Genomic DNA, 24,754 nt, shown 5'->3' with positions numbered 1-24,754 from the left:
ATTTCCTAGACGCCATACAAATGAACAAGCATGTGTAGTCAAAGCGGCCTTAATTGGGATGGTCAAAATAATATTTAGTCGATCCCAAATTATGTGGCCCACCATAACAACGGCTCTTAGCAGGCCATTAACAGGCCGAAAGCTCGATAGGGCCGTATAAATGGAAATGGCCCGTGGGCCTCTAGCAGGCTGAAATAAATGTCAATTTTGTCTCGGGACTTTTACATTACGGGCCAGTAACCGCCGAAAGTGTTATAGGCCAGAGGAGGCCTAATTTGCAAAGTTGGCTTTTAATAGGCCGAAAGTCGCGTCGGGCTGAAATTTTGTCGTGCGGAACATGGGCCCCTAATGGACCCAAAGTCAAAGGCCCAACTATTGTGCGGGCCGTTAACAGGCCGGAAGACAAAATGGGCTAGGAATTGGACCATTTACTGAATGGGCCAAGGACAGGCCTAAAGTCACAACGGGCTAGAATTGGCCCAACTGTGGAATGGGTTGCGAAAAGGCCGATAGATGTTCCGGGCCGTTAACGTGTTGGAACTAACGATGGGCTATAACAGGCCGAAAGACAAAATGGGCTAGGAATTGGACCATTTACTAAATGGGCCAAGGACAGGCCTAAAGTCACAACGGGCTAGAATTGGCCCAACTGCGGAATGGGTTGCGGAAAGGCCGACAGATGTTCCGGGCCGTTAACGGGTTGGAACTAACGATGGGCTATAACGGGCTGAAACTGACTATGGGCTGGAAATTGTCAAATCTAGAATGGGCCTTTGATGGGCCGATTCTGTGTAACTTGTATGGGCCGTGCTTGTGAATGGGCCTGACTCATGTAGGCCACTAATGGTTCAGCCCGCTTATTTTGATAGGCCCGGCCTTTTAACCTGAATGGGCCACTGTTGGGCTGAGACACATGTTGACGTATCATAGGCACATTACGTCCATTCGCTGGATGACAACTATCCGAACGGCAGGCCGACACGTGGTCCTGCTGGCCGAATGATAATTTTACACGTGGAACATCCCCATTGGTCCTGGCTGTTAATGGCTTATCGGATCCAAACCAGAACCCGATAGCCTAATGGCGACCCGTTACGGTGGATGCCATGTGTTGGTTACACTTGACGAAAGCACTTCTATGACACGCGATTTATCATGATGGAAGTGGACACTTCTGTGATGATAATTTTGGTAATGTCATGGAACACTTCTACGATAGCATAGGTATGACTATCTTGATTCTGTCATAAAATCATCATGGATGTACATGCATGACAGAAAACGTGACCTACTGTGACAAACACGTATCATCACAAAAGTGTATTTTTTGTAGTGTATGACCCCACTATGAGTAGCCTCAAATGACACCACGGTCGGCCGTCATCTGTGCCCCGCCCACATTACAGTTGCAACTTCTTTAGAGTAGGTTTCACTCTAATTTGTATGAAAATTGTAATGTATCTCGTCCGGTTTATATGAAAAAAATTCGAAATGTAATGATTTTCATCCGGTTTCTATGAATTCCGCCTTGTTTGCAAAATTATGCAGGGAAAGTCATCCCCCGATCAAAATCAGATCGCCAATCATGGATGTGCATGAGGCATTTGGTCTAACTTGGAACCTTGTAGCTGACGACACCCAGTTGGGACATACTATCTTAGCAGTCATTACCCATGGTACCATTGAAGGGCAACAAGGTGCCACGATCTATCACGATCGTACCCTGATCGTGTACACAGGTAACCCCCTCTCTCCGATCCAAGAGTACTAGAGCCAGGAACTATCATATATCTTATTGCCATGTCATCTTATAACATTTCAGTACATGTCTCTTTGTACATCAGGAGCAGGAGTAGTTCTTTCCTTCTTTTCTTTTATTGATTGGGATAGCCATCAACGCAACTTTATAATCCCAGTTGTATAAACTATAAAGGGCTTAACAATTTCAATTCTGTGTAGTACTAGCTAGGTAGCCATAATCCCATCAAACAAAACTACTCCTACTTTAATTAATGTACATGGCCCAGGTAACACTCTCAAATTGTTTGTGGTCGCCCATGCCGCAGTTGGTCTATACATTGCTTCCCTTCCCCTCATAGAGATAAGCAATATAAAGTATTTTATTTTAATTAGTATCCCCTGCTTACGTCACCTTATTATACTGCATGGACCATAACCATGCACGTCAGCATGTATCCAGGTTTGAGATGCCAGGTGTACCAGATGGACGGCGGCGTGTTTGACCCCCGTGATGCTACCTGGGTGCGGATGAACACACTTGAAGAGTACTTGATTTACATTGGGGACAACTACCCCATAGTGCAAATGATGCCACCTTCTGTGCACGACGCTGATGGCCTGCTATTCATGAAGAACGGAGGTGTTTTCATTGTGCACCGAGGGATTCATATCTTCAATGCCCCTATCCCTGATCTATGCCACTTCAGTTTGGATGAGTCTCCTTCATGGGGAGCCACACTAAGAAGCTGCGATGATATGGAGTCCCGTTGCCCACCGTTATGGATCGTTCCATCTATGAAGAACACGTGGGACTGGAACTATGAGATGGACATGTACCCAGGGATGTACGAACGTGAGTAATGTAGCGCAGTAAGTGAAGTAGAAAGGCACAAATGGTATGAACATGCATGGCATATAGGCATTTGTCTCTTACTACCACTAAATGTTGTACGTGCAATGCACGGTGATATTATGATGTACGTGCCTAAGTACTCTACTACTATATTAATTGGAGGCACATATTAGGTTTTATATTTGTTTACGTGTGTATGGCCCGAGACCTTACAACTAGACGCGTATTTCTACCTGGGTCGCACTTTGTACAATTCGTACTACTAGTACTATGTGTGGTCTCCGACCTAGAAGTGGAAGAAGTGGAGACACTCTACCACTCTATTCATGTCCCACTCATTTCGCTGACGTGTGGGACATCCAAAACGTGTCGTGTTTGGCACTCCTTCGTCGTAAGAGTTGAAATGCTAGCTTTCATCAAAAATAAATAAATAAATATAAATCAACAGTGATACTATACCAGGAAGTTTCCTTGCTCCTCGATATTGGAAAGAATACTTCTGTTTGCTGACATCTGGGACATCGACCATCCTGGTTCACTTGCCATGCACGCAGAACTCCAAGGGAGAGTCACTCGGGTCGTCGCGCTGCAGAAATAATGACTAATGAGCCATCAAATCATAGGCCCAACCTTCCCCACTATAAAGTTGCTCGGACGAAGGAACCATCATGACTTCGTTGAATTCCACTTCTTGAAGAATACTACTGTACCAGCAATACTTCTAGCTATAGTAGTACTATACTCCAGCGGAAGCCTCCTTTCGTTCATAGGATATGAATTTTATAGGAATATGAAAATCATAGGGAGTGAGATGACATGCATCTCAATTCCTATAGAGAAAGATATGCCATTTGATGCATAGGATAGGAATTTTTCCATTGAGTCTAGGCTAATGTACTGGTAATTTTCTCTAGAAACTACAGTAGTAACTAGTACTGGTACATGCTCGTAATTAATTAAATCAATGTACATGCAAGACAGACACACACACACACACACTAACTACTAGTACTACAACTTTTCACATGCTGGCCAGACATCGTTGTTCTCCTTCCCGGCTTCATCGGTGACACCCCACCGTGCTTGGATCTCCGCCGAGCTCTCTACAGCAGCGTGTGCGTCCTCTTCTTTCTTGCGGCGACGGGCCTCTCTTTTCTTAAGTGCTTTCTACCTTTTCTGCTCCCTCTGTGCTGCTTTTGCCGCCTCTTGCTCTGCGCCCGTTCGGCCTTGGCAGCTTCAATGTTTGCCCACGTAGGTGTGAGGTCACGAGCGGTGATGAACTTGGCACGGCGGGATGCCATCGCTTCCCTACCACTTTGTGTGTCATCATGGGCGGCGAGGAACTCGGCGCGGTGGTATGCCAACGCTTTCTTACCGATTAGTGTGCGGCGCGGTGGCATGAACGACGCTTGGTGAGAGCTCTGGGCCGGAGTGGCCGGACAACCATATATTGCATTGGTTTATCAAGAGCTCAAGGACAGATGAAGAAGAGAAATTTGGATTCCCCTTCAATCCAGGTCATTTATTACTGAGTAAAATGCATTTGCAGTCATTGAACTTGTCTTGACAGCTCACTTTAATCATTGTACTTAAGAATACAGTCAATATTGTCGTTATATACAAGATATGGTGATTATACGGTCACTGGCTCAGCGTATAGCTCCGTATTTGTCTGGTTGACCAGTCAAACAATCCACATGTGCCTCATCAGTTCGTGTTCTGTATTTATCTATCTATGCGGGCCTACCTGTCAGTGGAGATTGAAATAAAAACCAAAATTATGCGTATGTGAGGAATCAAACCACAGACTCATCGCTGCAACACACATTCGTCAGCCAAATGAAAATGAAATACTTTGCGTTAAATGCACAAACTAATATTTTTTATATTACACATGATGCACACATTAGCGCACACCGCCCACAGACGCAAGTAGATTGTACGCGCGCAGACACTCACCCTCACGCTGTCAAACCATGGTAATGCATGCACGTCGCCCTCTCAATGAAAGTTCTGCTCATGGCGCAACGCAAAAGGCAAGCCCATCACCTACGTGCCCCGGCGGTGCCTGACATTACTGTTTAGACGTTTGTTGGTGGCATCCGCGAACACCGAGCATGTATTCACCTGGCTTAACACCAACGTCTTACTCGTGCTTGGGCGCCGAGATGCTCGACATTAACCATGGCTCTGTACACGATGCGACGATGTGACTCGGCGCCTTGCTCATGTATATCATCCGTCACAACGACATTCTATAAACAACCTAGCTAGAGAGGGTACTATGGTACCTATATATGTATCGTGAGCGACCGATGATAGTGCCATTGCACATGAGTGTGTGTTTGATCGATTCATCCATTATTCGTAAGTTATGCATGGTTGTGTGTGTCTAATGGTGGTCGTCGAAGGCTAGCTGTCGACACGAGCGGTTGTATGGACGCCTGGTTGTCTATATGTGGCGCATACGCTTCAAAGGCTTGTCATCCATGAGTTCACACAATTTATTTCAGTACAATCATAAGCGTAACTGCGTAAGTGCGTCCGCGTGCGTGCTGGTATGTATTATGTGCATACGCGTGCGCACTGCATGTGTGTGGGTCTTCCGCATCCATGCATGTGCGTCGCGTTTGCTCCTTGCAAAAATACATCATTTGGTTAACTACAAAAACAATATACCACCACGCCAGCGTCTGACCGCCCAGGCCTACCGAAACCCCTTCCATCGCTAGCGTGCACTTCCTGCATGAAATGGTCACCGTCGCTCCAGAACGTCAATGCCGCATTCAGGCTCGACGCGACCTCTCACTAGCGCCGGCATTGCAGCAGCGTGACGGACGAGAGAGCGCCACCCGCACGAACGCTGCTTCAGTGACGTAACTGAAGTTATAGTTGGGTCACTGACAAGTGGGCCCAATAGGCATCTGGCCCACATGTTAGTGACCCAACTGCACCTGCAGTTACGTCACTGAAGCTCAGTCCCACCCACGCGGCATCCTGGTGCAAGCGACTACTCAGCGTAAACGACACCACGGCCATCCGTCCGCCTGCCGCCCACATTAATGATACGCGGCTGCCGACGAACCTACTCCGACGCTAACCGTCCATCCGTTTGCCGCGGCTCATTGACATTCGCCCGCCATATTAACTTTAGCTCTAGCCCCCAGCCATAGCCAAAGACCCATAGTCATTCTCCTCCGGTCCCTTCCTTCTATCGGCACCACTCCAACCATGGCCTCCTCACGCTCCAAAGCTCTCTTGGATGTACTATCACAGGAGAACACAAAGGACATCACCGGCTCCTAATACGTCTCCGTCGTATCTACTTTTCCAAACATTTTTGCCCTTGTTTTGGACTCTAACTTGCATGATTTGAATGGAACTAACCCGGACTGACGTTGTTTTCAGCAGAACTACCATGGTGTTAATTTTGTGCAGAAATAGAAGTTCTCGGAATGACCTGAAAAATCCACTGAGCAACTGTTTGGAATTAATTAAAAATACTGATGATAGAATCAACGTCAGGGGGCCCACCCCCTGTCCACGATGGTGGGCCCCCCCAGGGCGCGCCCCCCTACCTCGTGGGCTCCCAGAAGCTCCACCGACCTCAACTCCAACTCCATATATTCACGTTCGGGGAGAAAAAAATAGGGAGAAACATTCATTGCGTTTTACGATACAGAGCCGCCGCCAAGCCCTAAACTCTCTCGGGAGGGCTGATCTAGAGTCCGTTCGGGGCTCCGGAGAGGGGGATTCGTTGTCGTCGTCATCATCAACCATCCTCCATCACCAATTTCATGATGCTCACTGCCGTGCATGAGTAATTCCATCGTAGGCTTGCTGCACGGTGATGGGTTGGATGGGATTTACCATGTAATTGAGTTAGTTTTGTTAGGGTTTGACCCCTAGTATCCACTATGTTCTGAGATTGATGTTGTTATGACTTTGCTATGCTTAATGCTTGTCAGTAGGACCCGAGTGCCATGATTTCAGATCTGGACCTATTATGTTTTCATGAATATATGTGAGTTCTTGATCCTATCTTGCAAGTCTATAGTCACCTATTATGTGTTATGACCCGTTAACCCCGAAGTGACAATAATTGGGATACTTACCGGTGATGACCGTATTTGAGGAGTTCATGTATTCACTATGTGTTAATGCTTTGGTCCGGTACTCTATTAAAAGGAGGCCTTAATATCCCTTAGTTTCCAATAGGACCCCGCTGCCACAGGAGGGTAGGACAAAAGATGTCATGCAAGTTCTTTTCCATAAGCGCGTATGACTATATTTGGAATACATGCCTACATTACATTGATGAACAGGAGCTAGTTCTGTGTCATCCTATGTTATAACTATTACATGTGGAATCGCATCCAAATGATTATCCATCACTGATCCAATGCCTACGAGCTTTTCACATATTATTCTTTGCTTATTTACTTTACCATTGTTGCTGTTACAATTACTACAAAACTGCTAGTGTTACTTTTGCCACTGTTACCGTTACTTCCATACTACTTTGCTACTAAATACTTCGTGCAGATACTAAGTTATCCAGGTGTGGTTGAATTGACAACTCAACTACTAATACTTGAGAATATTCTTTGGCTCCCCTTGTGTCGAATCAATAAATTTGGGTTGAATACTCTACCCTCAAAAACTCTTGCGATCCCCTATACTTGTGGGTTATCAAGACTATTTTATGGCGCCATTGCCGGGGAGCATAGCTCTATTCTTTGAGTCACTTGGGATTTATATCTGCTGATCACTATGAGGAACTTGAAGGACGAAAGAACTAAGATTTATCCCTCAACTACGATCTTGACTGATTATATGTCTAGAGTTAAGGGTGAACTTAAACTTATTAGTAAACATGCTTATATGGTTACCACTCAAGTAGAACAAGTGCTGAAGGCTCAAAATGATTTGCTTGATGAATTAAATAATAAACATGACTTTGCTGTTAGAGTGGCAACTAGAACGGGTAAAATGACTCAGGAACCTTTGTATCCTGAAGGCCACGGTAAGAGAATTGAGCAAGATTCTCCGAGAAATAATGTTGATACACCTAGTCCTCTAAAAAGAAGAAGAAGAAACATGATAGGACTTTGCATGCTTCTAGTGAACCTGTTGTACACACACCTGAGAATTCCAATGATATTTCTATTTCTGATGCTGAAACACAATCTCGTGATGAACATGAACCTAGTGATAATGTTAATGATGATGTTCATGTTGATGCTCAACCTAGTAATAATAATGATGTAGAGGTTGAACCTGTTGTTGATCTTGATAACCCACAATCAAAGAATCAACATTATTATAAGAGAGACTTCGTTGCAGGAAGCACGGTAAAGAAAGAGAACCATGGGTTCAGAAACCCATGCCTTTTCCTCCTAATCCATCCAAGAAAAAGGATGATGAGGATTTTGAGCGCTTTGCTGAAATGATTAGACCTATCTTTTTGCGTATGCGTTTTACTGATATGCTCAAAGTAAATCCGTATGCTAAGTACATGAAAGATATTATTACAAATAAAAGAAAGATACCGGAAGCTAAAATTTCCACCATGCTTGCTAATTACAAATAAAAGAAAGATACCAAAGAAACTTGGAGATCCAGGAGTACCAACTATATCATGCTCCATTAAAAAAAAATATGTTAAAACTGCTTTATCTTATCTTGGAGCCGGTGTTAGTGTTATGCCTCTCTCTTTATATCGTAGACTTGAATTGAATAAGTTGACACCTACTTAAATATCTTTGCAAATGGCTGGTAAATCAACTGCAATACCTATTGGTATTTGTGAGGATGTGCCTGTTGTGGTTGCAAACGTTACTATCTTAATGGACTTTGATATTCTTGATATTCCCGAGGACGATAGTATGTCGATTATCCTTGGTAGACCCTTTTTGAATACTGTAGGGGATGTTATTGATTGCAACAAATGCAATGTCACTTTTCATGTTAATGGTAATGAGCATACGGTACACTTTCCGAGGAAACGACCTCAAGTTCACAGTATCAATTCTATTGGAAAAATTCCAACTATTATTATTGGAGGTTTTGAATTTCCTCTTCCTACTGTCAAGAAGAAATATGATATTCTTATTATTGGGGATGTGCATATCCCCATTTAGGTAACCTAGTGTTATTCGAAATTTCTCCGGTTCCATGTTATTTGAATGAATTTGTTAACAAGACTTGATCAACCTTGTTAGTGGATTCCTTTTGATGAGCATAAGATGGATGAAGTTAGAAGGCACAACCTTCTGTACCCTCTTTTTACTTTCTGTTATTTGGATTAAATAAAGAAAAAAAAGTATTTTCTGTCTGTTTTCAGTATTATCCGTGCAATAAAAAAATACCCCGAAAATAGAAGTTCTCCAAATGCCCTGAAAATTTAGTATGATTTTTTCTGGAATATTTGAGAATATCTGGCACTGAGAACACAGCAGGGGAGCAAGCACCTGGCCACGAGGGTCTAGGGCGCGCCCACCCCCAGGCGGCGCGCCCCCTGCCTCGTGGGCCCACGGTGGCCCCCCTCCACTTATTCCTGCACCCATGCTCTTCTTCTTCCTCCCAAAAAAATCATTATCCAGCTCAAGCACGATTTCTAGCTCATTTTGCTGCCAGTTTCTATCTCCTTGCTCAAAGCTCCATTCACAAAACTGCTTTGGATGATTGTTCTTTGGTATGTGACTCCTCCAATTGTCCAATTAGTTTTTGTTCTAGTGCTTTATTCATTGCAATTTTTTGCTCCCTAGGTGACCCTGTTCTTGAGCTTGCATGTCAAACTGATATGGTCCCAAGTAGTTCTAATGCATGATATAGTCTCTAGGCACTTGTGGGAGTAGTTACTATCAATTTCATTGAGTTTGGTTCACTTTTATTTGGAGTTACTAAAATTTTCAGAAATTTTTCAGAGGAAGAAATATGTCTAGGAAAATGTACAAAGGTGCCTCTTCATGGAAGCAAGGACCCAGGCTCGCAATACATGAGCAGGACGAGGAACCACCGAGGGAAGCTTATGTACGGCCTTGTGAATGGCCGTCAGAAGAGTTTATGGTCAAATCAGGCATCAAGGATGAATTTGATGCATATGTGTGTAATGCTGATCTTGAGGACTTCATGCAAGATAAGTGCCCTCAATACTACCATTTAACTGATTCCTTTGTGAGAAGGTTCAAATTTACATCTACACACAATTCTCACACTGTCCTATTTGATCTTTATGATAAATCATATACCATGGACCTAGAAGATTTTACTACCGCTTGTAAACTCCCGCAATGGGTTAGTGCTAGTGAACCTTGCAAATCCGAATATAAATATTTTCTTGTTAGTATCACGGTGGGGGAATCTAGAGAAATAGCACAAGCTACCATAGGGAGCATTCATTTTCCTGCTATGCATTATTTTTGCTCTCTTCATAGGTAGATGCATTAACGGTAAAGATGAAGCTTGTCACATGTGTGTTCCAGTTCTTAGTGGTCTCGAGAGTGTTGTATTAGGAGATAAACAATATAACTTGGGGGCCATTGTTGCACATAGGTTGCATAATAATGGTTTAGTTGGAGACTTGTTTGGTGGGATTTATGCAACCTGTGTAGCTAATTTTCTTGAGATCCATACATTAAGGGGATATGGAGTTGCCCCCTGCTTATTTAGATTATGACGCCATGGTTAGCCATCAGTTTCTTGAGAGGAATGAACCATTTCTCCAATACCGACTAATATTTGACATACGTCGCACTGTCCATGTTGCTCTCCCTGCTCCTAGTTTATTTGACTTTTAGGCAAAAAGGAGATATTTTATAACCAGGGAGGAGGCGAACAAGTACGAGAGGAGGACGGAGGTTGCCCGCCTCCAAGCTGCAGCTTGTGAGGCGATGGCTGCTGCATCTCAGTATGACCCCAGTTACAACTTTGGATATCCTCCAGGCCATCCGTGGGCATAGACCAACTTAGGACAAAAGCCTAAGCTTGGGGGAGTACGTATTTCTCACCGACATTACATTCATGTTCACACACACATTCTAGTTGTCGGTGCTCATACTTTTTCATTGTACTGTCCATGCTAGTTTATTTTCTTTTCCTCGCTTTCTTCTTGTGTGTTTGAATAACCCTAAGAAAAACAAAAAAATTAGTTGTAGCTTTGAGCTAGTTTACTTTCTATGCTTGTAGTAGTAGTAAATTAAATGAAAACCCAAAAAGATTTCTCGTTCTTCTTTTGCTTGTTGGGAGCTTTCCCGTGTAAATAGTTTTATTTATTTGGAGGTCGAGAGGAGAAGACCATGATGGAAATTTTGAGTGGCTCTCATATGCATTATTGCTGATTTAACCAAGAACCCATAATACCTTGTCTTCTCCCTTGAATTGAATTGTCACACCCTAGCTAGTTCATGCATTAGAGTGTTGCATCATGTCTATTTTTCTCAACAGAAACTTGAAATGGGGATGACAGAACCCCCAGCCCCCTCTCAAACCAACTAGGGTTTACTAAAAATATTTTCAATGAACCTGAAATGCCCTTCTAAAATGTCCATCATTTTTGCCTTGGTTCAGAACCTCTGCCAAAAGTGGTGCACAATTTTCTAGGTCATCCTAAGGTCTTTGAATTAAATCATAAGTATTTGAGTTTGGGCATTTAAATTATATAAATTATTTTAAATGCTCAAATAATCCCAAACTAAAATGTTCCATGCTGGATATATTCCAGTTAATGGCCATGAGCAGTTTGGTGAATTTTGGAGTTGTTTAGGTATTTTTAGTAAGTCCACAAAGTTACAGAATAAATAAAAAAAGATAAATAAAGAGAGAGAGAGAGAGAGAGAGAGAGAGAGGGAACTAACCTGGCAGCCCAACTAGCCAGCCCACCTAGCCGGCCCAGCCCAGCAGCCGCTCCAGCGAGCTGCTTACCTTCGCCAGGCAGGCAGGCAGGTGCTCGACGGTGGAACCAGCACGCGCCACGCAGCTGCCCGCCGCCCTGCTTCCTTCCCTCGCCTCTCTGCCGACTGGTATGAGCTCCACGTCGCGCCCCGAACCCCGTGGACACATCCATTCTCCCCCTGCCTCTCTCCCTCGCTCTCCCACGCCATGGTCGACGCCACCACAGCCGCACCGTCACCGTAGTCATGCTCTCCGTCGTCCTTGTGCCGTGTCGTCATGTCCAGGAGCTCCGCCGCCCTCCTCTTCTTCGAGCTAGCTGAGCCCCGAGCGCTCGCTTGCCCCGAGGCCTCTGCACCAACCTCGCCCGACTCCGCCATCGCCGGAGATCCCCTTCGCCGTCACCACCGCACCAGCTCGTCCCCGACCACGCCGTCTGCTCCCTCGAGACCGGCGTGAGCCCAGCTACCTCTCCTCCCTTTCCTTTCTCGCTCTCGAGCCCCGTAGCGACTGCACGTAGCTCACCCGCATGCGCCACCGTGGAGCTCGTCGCCGACGTGACTCCGGCCACCCACTGGCCACACCACCATGTCCAACGCACTCACCGCACTCGTAGGAACCCGTAGCACCTCACCACGAGCCTCGTCGTGCTCCGTAGCCTCGGGTTCATCATCACCCGAACTCCGGCGACCGCCAAAGTCGTCGCCGGTGCCGTTTCCGGCCACCCCGAGCTCAACCAACACCACCAAGAGCTGCGGCTTGCTCCCAGCTACACGTAGATGCCCTCCGCCGCTCTTTTGGTCGCCGGAATGCACAAAACCACTCTCGCCGCCGCGTTCGGCCTCGCCGGTGGCTAAACGCCGGTGAGTTGACCCCGCTGACCCCTCGTTTGACCACGGGTGGGCCCAGTTTGACCCCCCTGGGTCAATGACAGGTGGGTCCCAGCCCTGTTAACTAATCAGGATTAGTTTTAATTAATATTTAGTTAAACTAATTACACTGACACACGGGACCCACTAGTCAGGGTTGACCTGGACTGTTCCGTTGACCGCTGACGTCATCCTAACGTAATGCTGACGCAGTAATTTATTTACTGGAATTATTTTTATACAGGAAATTCCAGGAAATACCACAAACTTCAAAAAATCATAGAAATTAATCTGTAACTCAAAATGCAAAGTATTATATATGAAAAATGATCAGAAAAATCCAATCTATCCACCTGTACTGGTTTCATGCATGTTTAAACAATTTAACCTGCTGTTTAGTGCAGAACAAGATAAAGCACTTATAAGGGCCATTTATGAGTTTGAAACTTGAATCTTTGATTCAAAATGGTTCAAACCCATCTGGTCTTAGTTGCATTAGCCCAATACACTCATTTTGCCATGTCTCATGCATGCATCATGTTGTTGCATATTGTTTGGTGATGTTTGTGTATCGGTGCTCTTTGTGGCAGGTTCTGCCTCCGACGAGTACCACGATTACCCCAACGAAGAACAATACCAGTGCACCGACCCATCAGGCAAGCAACCTGTCATTGCCACAATAACTAGATGAAACCCACTAGCATGTGTAGGAGTTGATTGAGCCATATGTATGTGTTGTTCCTACCTTGCTATGCCTGCTATGCTTAATGTCGTGTCAGGTCTGGTTCATCTGGGTGATGGGCTAGAGTGAAATGATCATGACCGGTAATGAGAGTGATGTGTTGAACACAATTTGGTAAAGGTATCGATGAGAGGCCATGTAGGAGTACATGGTGGGTTGTTTCATTGAAGCCGACCTTAAGCACTGAGATCTGTATTTGTGATTTAAGATTCAGCTACTACCATACATTGGGCCCTGAAATATGACCCCGCTCGACTTCTTATTCACCCTAGTCCTCTGTCTAGGAGTTGCAAGTAGTTTCTGGTGTTTGTAGCTTACTGGAGGCCGTGGACAGCGCTGACCCGCGGGGTGGGCTGTGATGCGGTAGGTACGTGGCCGGGTACACGGGCACCTGTTAGGTGTCTCGGAACCCTGTACACATTGTTCGGGGCCGTATGTGGAAACCTCGACCGGACTCCCTGCGGATGGAACCTGAATAGGCGATAAACCTAGACTAGAGACTTAGGTGTTTAGGTAGGTCGTGGTCCACACCCACGTCGGCTTTCGCTTGAAGTCTGCCGAGCACATGCCATGTGCAGACGTTAAGTGGTGGAAACATGTATGAAGAAGTACACCCCTGAAGGGTTAACATCATCTATTCGAATAGCCGCATCCGCGGTAAAGGACTACTTGGTTGCCTATACATTTCATAGACAAGTAAATGGATACTACTAAAAATCTCAAGATAAGCGTGAGTGCCGAGGATGGCTCTTCCGTAGGAAGACGGAGGTGGATCCTCGGTAGTGTATTGAGTTGGTGTGTAGTGGACTCGTGTGCGCAAAACCATTTCAAGTTGGTGTCTCGTAGGATAGCTTAGCCAAGAGCCAAAGATGGCTTGCTGCAATAACCCCACCAACCCTTCTTGATAATGTGCATGTATGTAGGATCTGATGTAAGTCTTGCTGAGTACCTTTGTACTCATGTTGCTTTAAATTACTTTTTTTCAGAAGACGCTGCAACCCCTTCTGATGGGTTCTTTGTAGACGTTGACATCGATGAGTAGACTGAGGCCCAGGTGGTGATCCTGAGCTTGTGAAGGACCATGTAGTATAGCCAGGCTTCCCCAAGCCTCTTTTATTTTACTAGTTGTCTGTACTCAGACAAGTTACTTCCGCTGTTGGCTTGTATGCTTGTATGACTTGAATGCTGGGTCATGTGACCCATACTTGTGTGTATGCTATGTATGGCTCTTTGAGCCTTTAAATAAAGTACTTGTGTCGTAGAGTCATGTTGCGATGCCTTGTTGTATTTGCATATATCGAGCATATTGTGTGTATGATTGAAATGCTTGGTATGTGTGGGATCTGACTATCTAGTTGTTTATTCTTAGTAGCCTCTCTTACCGGGAAATGTCTCCTAGTGTTTCCACTGAGCCTTGGTAGCTTGCTACTGCTCCGGAACACTTAGGATGGCCGGCATGTGTCCTTCTTTGTTCATGTGTCTGTCCCTTCAGGGAAATGTCACGCGATGGATACTGGAGTCCTGCTAGCCCAGTGCTAGAGCCCAGATTCACTTGCTGATGACCGACACGTTCGATGCTGGGTCATGGATGCCTGTCCCTGTAAGTTTGTGCCACTTTGGGTTTACGACTAGCCATGTCAGCCCGGGCTCCTTACCATATGGATGCTAGCAACACTATCATATACGTGTGCCAAAAGGCGCAAACGGTCCCGGGCAAAGTAAGGCGACACCCACGGGAATACCATGCATGCGGCCGCAAAGTGATATGAGGTGTTACATGCTAGATCGATGTGTCATTGAGTCAGGGTCCTGACAGCGTTGGCATTAGAGCCGAACTGCCTGTAGGTTCTCCAAGCCAAACTGGTCGATGTTGAGTCTAGAAATGCTTTAGTTATATGTAGGGGAATTGATTGTGGGATGGAACGTAAGGCTCTTTTTACTCCTTTATCTCATGACATTCTGATCTGAGTCAGTCTATTCTTCCACCGGGGGTTAAGGAATTAGGATCTCATCTCTCTATCAGGTTCACGTGTTACTAATCAGTAGTACCTTATAGGTTTGATGGTTACCAGCCTAGTTCAGTTCTACTACCCCATTATGTGCTAAGATGGACCCAGAACCTTGATATGATGTTGTTGAGTGTCTATGCAATTCTTTGCAAAATGCCTCAAAATCCTTTCTCAGCATTTACTGTCGTTATGCTGTCCAATTTCTGCTACAAATTCTAATGTCTTGTGTTTTATCATGTTCCAGATGGCTTCCAGTCCTTAGAATCAAGTGGTTCGTTTAACTCGATGCCTAGATGTACCCGGCCATACTGCCATGTTGGTCAGGGTAATGACTGAGGCAGGATACCGTTGGTATCCTGAATACACGGTCGAAGAGCAATTCTGAGACTTTAATCGAAGTCAATATTTTTGCACCGTCAGGATATTTCCATCTTATCCTGGATCTATCGAGCCCCTCCACTGCTCCTATGGACTCGGGGTTACTATTGAGATGGTTGTGCAGGATGCTGCCTACTCTATGATGACCATCATGCGAGTCAGGACTGGCCTATTTCGGGACTCCGACTTCCGATATATGCCAGCTTCACTTCCGGGAGCACAAGGGTATCTCCAGGCTATCTATGCTGACTCCACTCAGGAGGACTCACTAACCCGGACCACTACACAGTTGCTTGAAGACAAGGACCGTGAAAATCGGGCCTTGAGACTGGAGCTTTTCAATACCCGTGCTGATCATTGGGCCACTTTGACTCGGTTTGCACCGGTTGTGCAAGATGGATATATGGATATGCGAGATCTCTATCCTGTGAGATCTGCTCTGCCAGACATGATGGATTGGCGTGATGTAGGAGGCATCACCCCACCTCGTGGTCCCCGCAGGCCACCGTTTGTTGGTCCAAGACCTCATCCTAGCCCCTATGGTCCACAAGCTCCACGGGACCGACTATTTCCGGATGATCACGTTGAGCTTCCAGGCTATGGAGGTGACTTCTATGAAGACTACTACGGAGCTGTCTGAGTTAGTAGTAGTATCACTAGTATCGTACTAGTTGTATCGTCCACCGTCCTGCGCGACTCGTGGGATATGACTTAGCTTGTACCACCTTCTGGAGGTGTAGAAAAATAATGTATAGGAGCTTAGAATGCCTTCGATGAGATGTAATCTTCCTTTCACCGTAGTAGTACTTTGTTTGGTTTTGTACTAAACCTTGTATGGTGCGTATGACGATGGAATAAAAGAAGCAGTTTCTGTATCTACCATGTCATACGGACGATCATCTTACATTCCAAGTTATCCATTACATTCTACATTTCTATGTCGGAATCTTATCATCCTGGACTAAACCATTGTCTTGTTTTCCTAGGATGGTTAACACCCGCACCAACCCTGCTCCCCCAGAGCAGGCCGAAGGCAGCAGAGTTGGGGAAACAAACCTGCCTCACCCTCCTTCTCTGGCCGAGGTTATGCTGGAAGCTGAGAGAAACAAGCGGGAGACCAACAGTTTGTTGGAGCGCATCGAGCAAAACACAGCACACCATCAGAGGAATAACTTGGTGTCGCTCAGCGACTTCATCAAGTTACATCCACCCACTTTCCACCACTCCGTCGAGCCTCTCGACGCCGATGACTGGCTTCGTAGTATTACTCACAAGCTACGCTCTGCACTCATAGCTGAGGCTGACAAGGTCACATTTGCTGCATATCATATTGAAGGCCCCGCCAGTCTCTGGTGGGAGAACTATGGAGCCATGCGCCCAGTGGGCCAGGTCACTACTTGGGCTGAATTCAGCGAGGCTTTCTATGAACATCACATTCCGGAGGGTCTTATGGACCGTAAACGTGAGGAGTTCTGCAGTTTCACTCAAGGTCGACTCTCTGTGGATGCATACAGTAGGGAGTTCGGTAACCTAGCACAGTATGCAACTGAGGAAGTTTCCACTGATGCCAAGAAGCAAGCAAGGTTCCGCAAGGGACTTAGCCCTGAGCTTCGCCGTGACCTTCGTCTGCATGAGTGCACATCATTTTAGAAGCTTGTAAACAAATCCATCAGTGCTGAGTCTGGTCAGACTGATTATGAAGCAACACGCAAGCATGGCCGTGACATGGCTTCCTCATCCGGTGCTGGTCCTCAGAAGTGCCGGGTGTGGGTGCCTAACAATGCCCTGCCACCCAGGTTCACACCAAGTCCATCCTACCAAGCGCCTCACCCAGCTCAACAGTATGCACCAGCCAAGCCCTATGGTGGGCCAACCAACAATGCTCCTCCACGCACCAGCTCCGTGACATGCTTCAAGTGTGGGGAATCAGGTCACTACCTGTGCGAGTGTCCCCAGACCAACCCCAACCAGTCTGGAAAAGCTGTTGGTCGTGGCAAGCCGACAGGGAAAGTGTTCTACGCCAAGCCGGCCACCGCTGCACGTGGCCATGTCAACTGTATCTCTGTTAAAGAAGCTCAAGAGGATCCAAACATCGTTCTTGGTACGCTCCTTGTTAACTGCCACCCGGCATCTGTTCTTTTCGATACTGGAGCATCTCATTCATTCATATCCGAAAATTATGCTCGTTTGCATAACACCGCATTCTGCGACATGCCGCCCACTATGGAAATTTCTACTCCTGGTTCTACATGGCAAACCTCTAGAGTAAGCCATGGGAATGAAATTCAAGTCGACAGACTTGTTTTTCTTGCATCTTTGATAGCCCTCAAATCTTCGGATATTAATATCATTTTGGGTATGGACTGGATGTCAGCCCATCATGCTAAGATTGATTGCTTCTCTAGGACCGTTCAACTCACCCATCCTTCGGGAAAGATAGTCAATGTCTTGACCCGAGTAGCCAAGCGACAGCTATATTCTCTTACCGCCAGTCCTTTGCCAGACCTCGAAGACGTTCCGGTAGTCCGTGACTTTCCGGATGTCTTTCCAAAAGAATTGCCAGGTGTTCCACCTGACAGAGATGTCGAGTTCGTAATAGATCTCATTCCAGGAACTGTCCCAATTTCCAGAAGACCCTATAAAATGGCACCACTAGAACTAGCCGAGCTTAAGAAACAACTCGATGAGTCCTTGAAAAAGGCTTTCATCCGTCCTAGTTTGTCTCCATGGGCTTGTTCCGTTCTCTTCGTCAAGAAGAAGGATGGTACGGATCGGATGGTTGTAGATTATCGACCAGTCAACCTGGTCACAATCAAGAACAAGTATCCGCTCCCCAGGATCAATGATCTGTATGATCAGCTTGCTGGATCCTCCGTCTTCTCCAAAATGGATTTGAGGTTGGGCTACCATCAAATCAAAATCAGGAACGGGGACATTCCTAAAACGGCCTTTGTTACTCGTTATGGCCAATACGAGTACACCGTCATGTCCTTCGGTTTAACCAATGCTCCCGCCACTTTCTCTCGGTTAATGAACTCAATTTTCATGGAGTATTTGGATAAGTTCGTCATGGTTTACCTCGATGATATACTCATCTACTCCAAGAACGAGGAAGAACATGCTGAGCATCTAAGGCTAGTGTTGTTGAAACTTTGAGAGCATCGCCTTTATGCCAAATTTTCTAAATGCGAATTTTGGTTGCCAGAAGTGACCTATCTAGGACATGTAATTTCTGGTAAGGGTATTGCTGTCAATCCTGAGCGAGTTCAAGCCGTCCTTAATTGGACTCCACCTGAATCGGTCAAGCAAGTTCGGAGTTTCCTTGGCTTAGCGAGCTATTGTCGCCGCTTTGTCGAGAACTTCTCCAAGGTTGCCAAACCTCTAACTGAACTCCTCAAGAAAGATAAAAAGTTTGAGTGGACTCCACAATGTGAGCACAGCTTTCAGGAACTGAAAAGACGCCTGACATCTGCTCCCGTACTGGTACCACCAGATTTCTTTAAGGACTTTGTTATCTATTGCGACGCCTCATGAAAAGGACTAGGTTGCATTCTTATGCAAGATCGTCACGTAATTGCTTATGCTTCACAGCAATTGCACCCACATGAGGGGAATTATCCTACTCATGATCTAGAGCTTGCAGCTGTAGTCCATGCACTCAAAACCTGGCGACATTACCTCCTCGGTAATCGTTGCGAAATCTTCACTGATCACCAAAGTCTGAAGTATATATTCACCCAACCGGATTTGAATCTCAGGCAAAGACGTTGGGTCGAGTTGATCACAGATTTCGACTTAGGGATAACTTACACCCCAGGAAGAGCCAATGTCATGGCTGATGCACTAAGTCGTAAATCTAACTGTAACAATCCGATGTTACAACAAAGTCAACCGCTTCTCCATGAGGAATTTCGGAAGCTTAATCTTCACATCGTTCCTCAAGGATTTCTTTCCACCTTGGTGGCGAAACCTACTCTTACGGATCAAATCATCGCTGCCCAAAAGCGAGATAAAGGGATGTCTAGGATCAAGGAGAACATTGCTAGCGAAGGTGCTAGATGTTTCTCCACAAATGATCATGGTGTTGTGTACTTCCAGAACCGCCTAGTGGTTCCCAAAAACCAACATTTACGGCAGTTGATCCTTAAGGAGGCTCATGAATCTCCTCTCACCATTCATCCCGGTAGTACCAAGATGTATCAGGACCTACGCCAGAGGTTCTGGTGGACTAGGATGAAGAGAGACATTGCTCAGTTTGTTGCTCGTTGCGACGTCTGTCGTCGTGTAAAAGCAGAGCATCAACAGCCTGCTGGCACCCTTCAACCCCTAGCTATTCCTGAATGGAAATCGGATAAAATTGGTATGGATTTCATCACCGGTTTTCCCAGGACCAAGAGAGGGAATAACGCTATCTTCGTCGTTGTTGATCGTCTTTCCAAAGTGGCCCATTTCCTACCTGTTCGCGAGAGTATAACTGCTAGTCAGCTAGCAGACTTGTATATCTCCCGGATAGTATCCCTCCATGGTGTTCCACTGGAAATTAACTCGGATCGAGGAAGTCTCTTCACCTCTCGATTTTGGGAAAGTTTCCAAAATGCTATGGGAACCCGCCTTTCCTTTAGCACTGCTTTTCACCCTCAATCAAGTGGTCAAGTAGAATGTGTCAACCAGATTCTAGAAGACATGCTTCGAGCTTCTGTTATCTCATTCGGAATGGATTGGGAGAAATGCCTTCCATTTGCCGAATTTGCTTATAACAACAACTATGAATCTAGCTTGGGTAAAGCCCCTTTTGAAATTCTCTATGGACGAAGGTGTCGAACACCCCTTAACTGGTCAGAAACTGGGGAAAGACAATTCTTTGGCCCGGATATGATCCAGGAAGCAGAAGAGAAAGTTCGCATCGTTCGTGAAAAGTTGAAAACAGCCCAATCTCGTCAAAAGAGTCAATATGACCGAAAACATAAGGCTATGACTTTTGAGGTCGACGAGAAGGCTTACCTTTGGGTTACTCCTCTGAAGGGAACCCATCGTTTCGGTATCAAAGGCAAATTGGCTCCTCGCTACATTGGACCCTTTCGCATTCTCGCTAAACGAGGAGAAGTTGCCTACCAATTGGAACTACCTCCGCATCTCTCCAGAGTCCACGATGTCTTCCATGTTTCTCAACTCAAGTGTTGCTTCTTGGATCCTATCCGTGGAGTGGACCACGAAACGCTTGATCTTCAAGATAACCTCACGTATCGAGAGTACCCCGTTCGTATCCTCGATCAAGCCGAGCGTACCACTCGACGTCATAATATCAAGTTTCTCAAGGTTCAATGGTCGCACCATTCTGAGAAGGAAGCAACTTGGGAAAGGGAGGATCGTCTTCAACTTGAGTACCCCGCCTTCTTTCCGGAGGAACCTAAATCTCGGGACGAGATTCTTTTCAGTGGGGGTGAGTTGTCACACCCTAGCTAGTTCATGCATTAGAGTGTTGCATCATGTCTATTTTTCTCAACAGAAACCTGAAATGGGGATGACAGAACCCCCAGCCCCCTCTGAAACCAACTAGGGTTTACTAAAAATATTTTCAATGAACCTGAAATGCCCTTCTAAAATGTCCATCATTTTTGCCTTGGTTCAAAACCTTTGCCAAAAGTGGTGCACAATTTTCTAGGTCATCCTAAGGTCTTTGAATTAAATCATAAGTATTTGAGTTTGGGCATTTAAATTATATAAATTATTTTAAATGCTCAAATAATCCCAAACTAAAATGTTCCATGCTGGATATATTCCAGTTAATGGCCATGAGCAGTTTGGTGAATTTTGGAGTTGTTTAGGTTGTCAGGACCCCGACTCAATGCCACATCGATCTAGCATGTAACACCTCATATCACTTTGCGGCCTCACGCACGGTATTCCCACGGGTGTCGCCTTACCTTAGCCCGGGACCGTTTGCGCCTTTTGGCACACGTATATGACAGTGTCGCTAGCATCCATATGATAAGGAGCCCGGGCTGACATGGCTAGTCGTAAACCCAAAGTGGCACAGACTTACAGGGACAGGCATCCATGACCCAGCATCGAACATGTCGGTCATCAGTGAGTGAAACCAGGCTGTAGCACTGGGCTAGCAGGACTCCGGTGAACCGGGCTGTAGCAGGCTAACAGGACTCTGGTATTCATCGCGTGACATTTCCCCGAAGGGACAGACACAGGAACGAGGAAGGACACATGCCGGCCAGCCTAAGTGTTCCGGAGCGGTAGCGAGCTACCATGGCTCGGTGGAAACACTAGGAGACATTTCCCGGTAAGAGAGGCTACTAAAGATAAACAACTAGATGGCATCTCAACATGACTCTACGACTCAAGTACTCTGTTCAATAGGCTCCGAGGAGCGAGATATTACAAACATGGGTCTCCTGACCCACAATCAGAGCATACAAATCAAAGCACAAGCGGAAGCTTAACATGTCTGAGTACAGACATCTATAAATGAAAAAGGCTGAGAAGCCTGACTATCTACCAATCCTGCCGAGGCACAAGATCGTAGCTGAGGTAACAAGCTAAACGTCGAAGACCACGCGGAATTACTAGTGAGACTGAAGTCTCTCTGCAAAAACATAAAATAGGCAAACGTGGGTACAAATGTACCCAGCAAGACTTACATCAGAACTATCTACATATGCATCATTATCAACAAAGGGGATGGTGGAGTTTAACTGCAGCAAGCCAGCTTTGACTCAGTGGCTAACCTAAACTATGATTGCAAGTAACTCTTCAGGTGGCGCACACGAGTCCACATATTCACCATATCAATACACCACTATGGATCCGCTCCCGTCTCCCTACGAGAACGCCGTCCATAGCACTCACGCTTATCTTGCGTATTTTAGAGTATCCACTTTCACTTGTCTATGAACTGATATAAGCAACCCAGAAGTCCTTTTCCGCGGACATGGCTATTCGAATAGATGATGTTAACCCTGCAGGGGTGTACTTCTTCACACACGCTCTCACCACTTACCGCCGTTTACACGACATGTACTCGGCAACCTTCAAGCGGAAGCCCAACGTGGGTGTCGGCCACGGCCTCCCTAAACACTCAAGTCTCTAGTCCAGGTTTATCGCCTATTCGGGTTCCATCCATGAGGAGATCCGGCCGGAGTTTCGCTCACAGCCCCAAACGATGTGAACAGGGTTCCGTGACACCAAACGGGCGCCCGGTTTACCCGGCCACGTGCCTACCGCATCACAGCCCACCCCTACGGTCAGCGCTGCGCACGGCCTCCAGCATACTACAAACACCAGAAACTACTTGCAACTCCTGGACAGAGGACAAGGGTGATTAAGAAGCCGAGAGGGTCCATTGGTTTCGGGCCCAATGCGTGGTAGTAGCTGAATCATGGATCACAAACACAGAACTCAGTTCCTGAGGACGGCTGCAATGAGACAACCCACCATGTACTCCTACATGGCCTCTCACCGCTACCTTTACCAAATCGTGTTCACACACTTAGCTCACACACAGCAGGACATGTTCACACGCCTCTGATTCATCCCCGATGAATCAGACCTGACTCAACTCTAAGCAGTAGCAGGCATGACAAACAAGCATGAATGAGTAGGCACAACAGGGCTCAAACAACTCCTACTCATGCTAGTGGGTTTCATCTATTTACTGTGGCAATGACAGGTCATGCAAAGGATAAAGGGGTTCAGCTACCGCAGCAGGTAACAGATGAATCGTTGTTGTCCTAATGCAGTAAAAGAGAGCAGGAGCGAGAGAGTGGGATTGTATCAGAATGAACAAGGGGGTTTTGCTTGCCTGGCACTTCTGAAGATAACATTGAGTCTTCATCAGTGTCAACGATCACAACGTCGGAACATCGTCTACCGGGAGGGAACAGATACCGGCAACAAAGAAGAACACAATCAATGCAATGCACAAAATGATGCATGCTATGACATGGCAATATGAATGTGTTTTGAGCTAATGCAACTAGCAACAGATTAAATGAAGTTGGTTTGAATACAAGATTCAAATTCAAACTCCATATGTGATTATTCAAATGCCATTTAATTGATTTGTGCTATACAGCAGCTATAAGTTGTTCTAACATGCATGAAAATGGTACAGATGGATTCCTTGAATTTTTCTGATAATTTTTCATATATAAATTATTTAATTTGGAGTTACGGTTGAATTTCTATGATTTATTGAAGTTTTAGCTATTTTCTGGAATTTCCTGATTATTTTTTAAATCCAGAAAATACTTATTGCGTCAGCCCCACGTCACTGTGACGTCAGCAGAGTCAACTGGGTGCCCCAGGTCAAACCTGACCAGTGGGGTCCACTGGTCAGTGACTAGTGCTGGTTAGTGACAATGACAGGTGGGACCAGGTCAACAGCCACGTCAGCTTGGTCAAAGCTGACGTGTGGGCCCATGGTGGTTAGATTAAAACTTAACAGAAAAGATAAGGACTAAATAAGGGCGTGGGGCCCATGCGTCAGCGGCTCTGGGGAGGATAGCTGGTCGTGATTAGTGCTAATCACGCGGCCACGTTGGCTAGTGACGCCGGCGACCATGGCGACGGCGGGACCTCGCCGGAGTTGCTCGGGATGGCGCTATAGCCCGCGGCTGGTCGCGCTGAGGGCACCAAGAGGGAGCCCGTGCTCCCGCGCATCTAGTGGCGCATGCAGCTGGGCACAGGGAGGCCGGGGTTCGCCGGAAACGGGCTCCTGGCGGCGGCCGGAGTTCGGCCATGTGCGGGGTTGGGGCTGCGGCGCGCTAGGGGAGAAGCTGATGGTCCAGACGGCATCCACGGGCCACCAGAAGCGCGCTGGTGCCACGGGTTCGAGCGGAGGGGCTCAGGTCAGGAGAGCTACGCGGCCATGGCGGACGGCGGTGCTCGGGAATGTGGGCGGGGGTGCTACGGCACGGAACGAGCAAAATGAAGGAGGGGAAACGGAGTGGAGCTCACAGCGAGTTCGTCGGCGGTCTCGTTGGGCTCGGGGACGGGTTGTGGACGACATATCGGCGACGGAGATCGGCGGTGCCCGAGGTTGAAGATGATGTCGATGGCGGCGATACGGCGCGTCCCCCGTTGCTTGGCTCGTCGAGAAGGCGTAGAAGGCGGAGGTGGGGCTCTCGGGCACGTCAGAGGGATGAGGGGGAGACGGTGGCCGCGGCAGCAGCAAGCGGCGGCGACGGGCTCCGCTCGGTGAGGAGAACAGAGGAGGGGAGGAAGAGTGTTCGGGGAAGAGAGAGGGAGCAGCGAGGGA

The sequence above is a fragment of the Triticum dicoccoides genome, chromosome 4B (genome assembly GCF_002162155.2).
Source record: "Triticum dicoccoides isolate Atlit2015 ecotype Zavitan chromosome 4B, WEW_v2.0, whole genome shotgun sequence".
NCBI classification, from domain to species: domain Eukaryota; kingdom Viridiplantae; phylum Streptophyta; class Magnoliopsida; order Poales; family Poaceae; genus Triticum; species Triticum dicoccoides.
The sequence above is the reverse complement of the archived record's forward strand: the minus strand, read 5'-3'. Positions refer to the sequence as shown.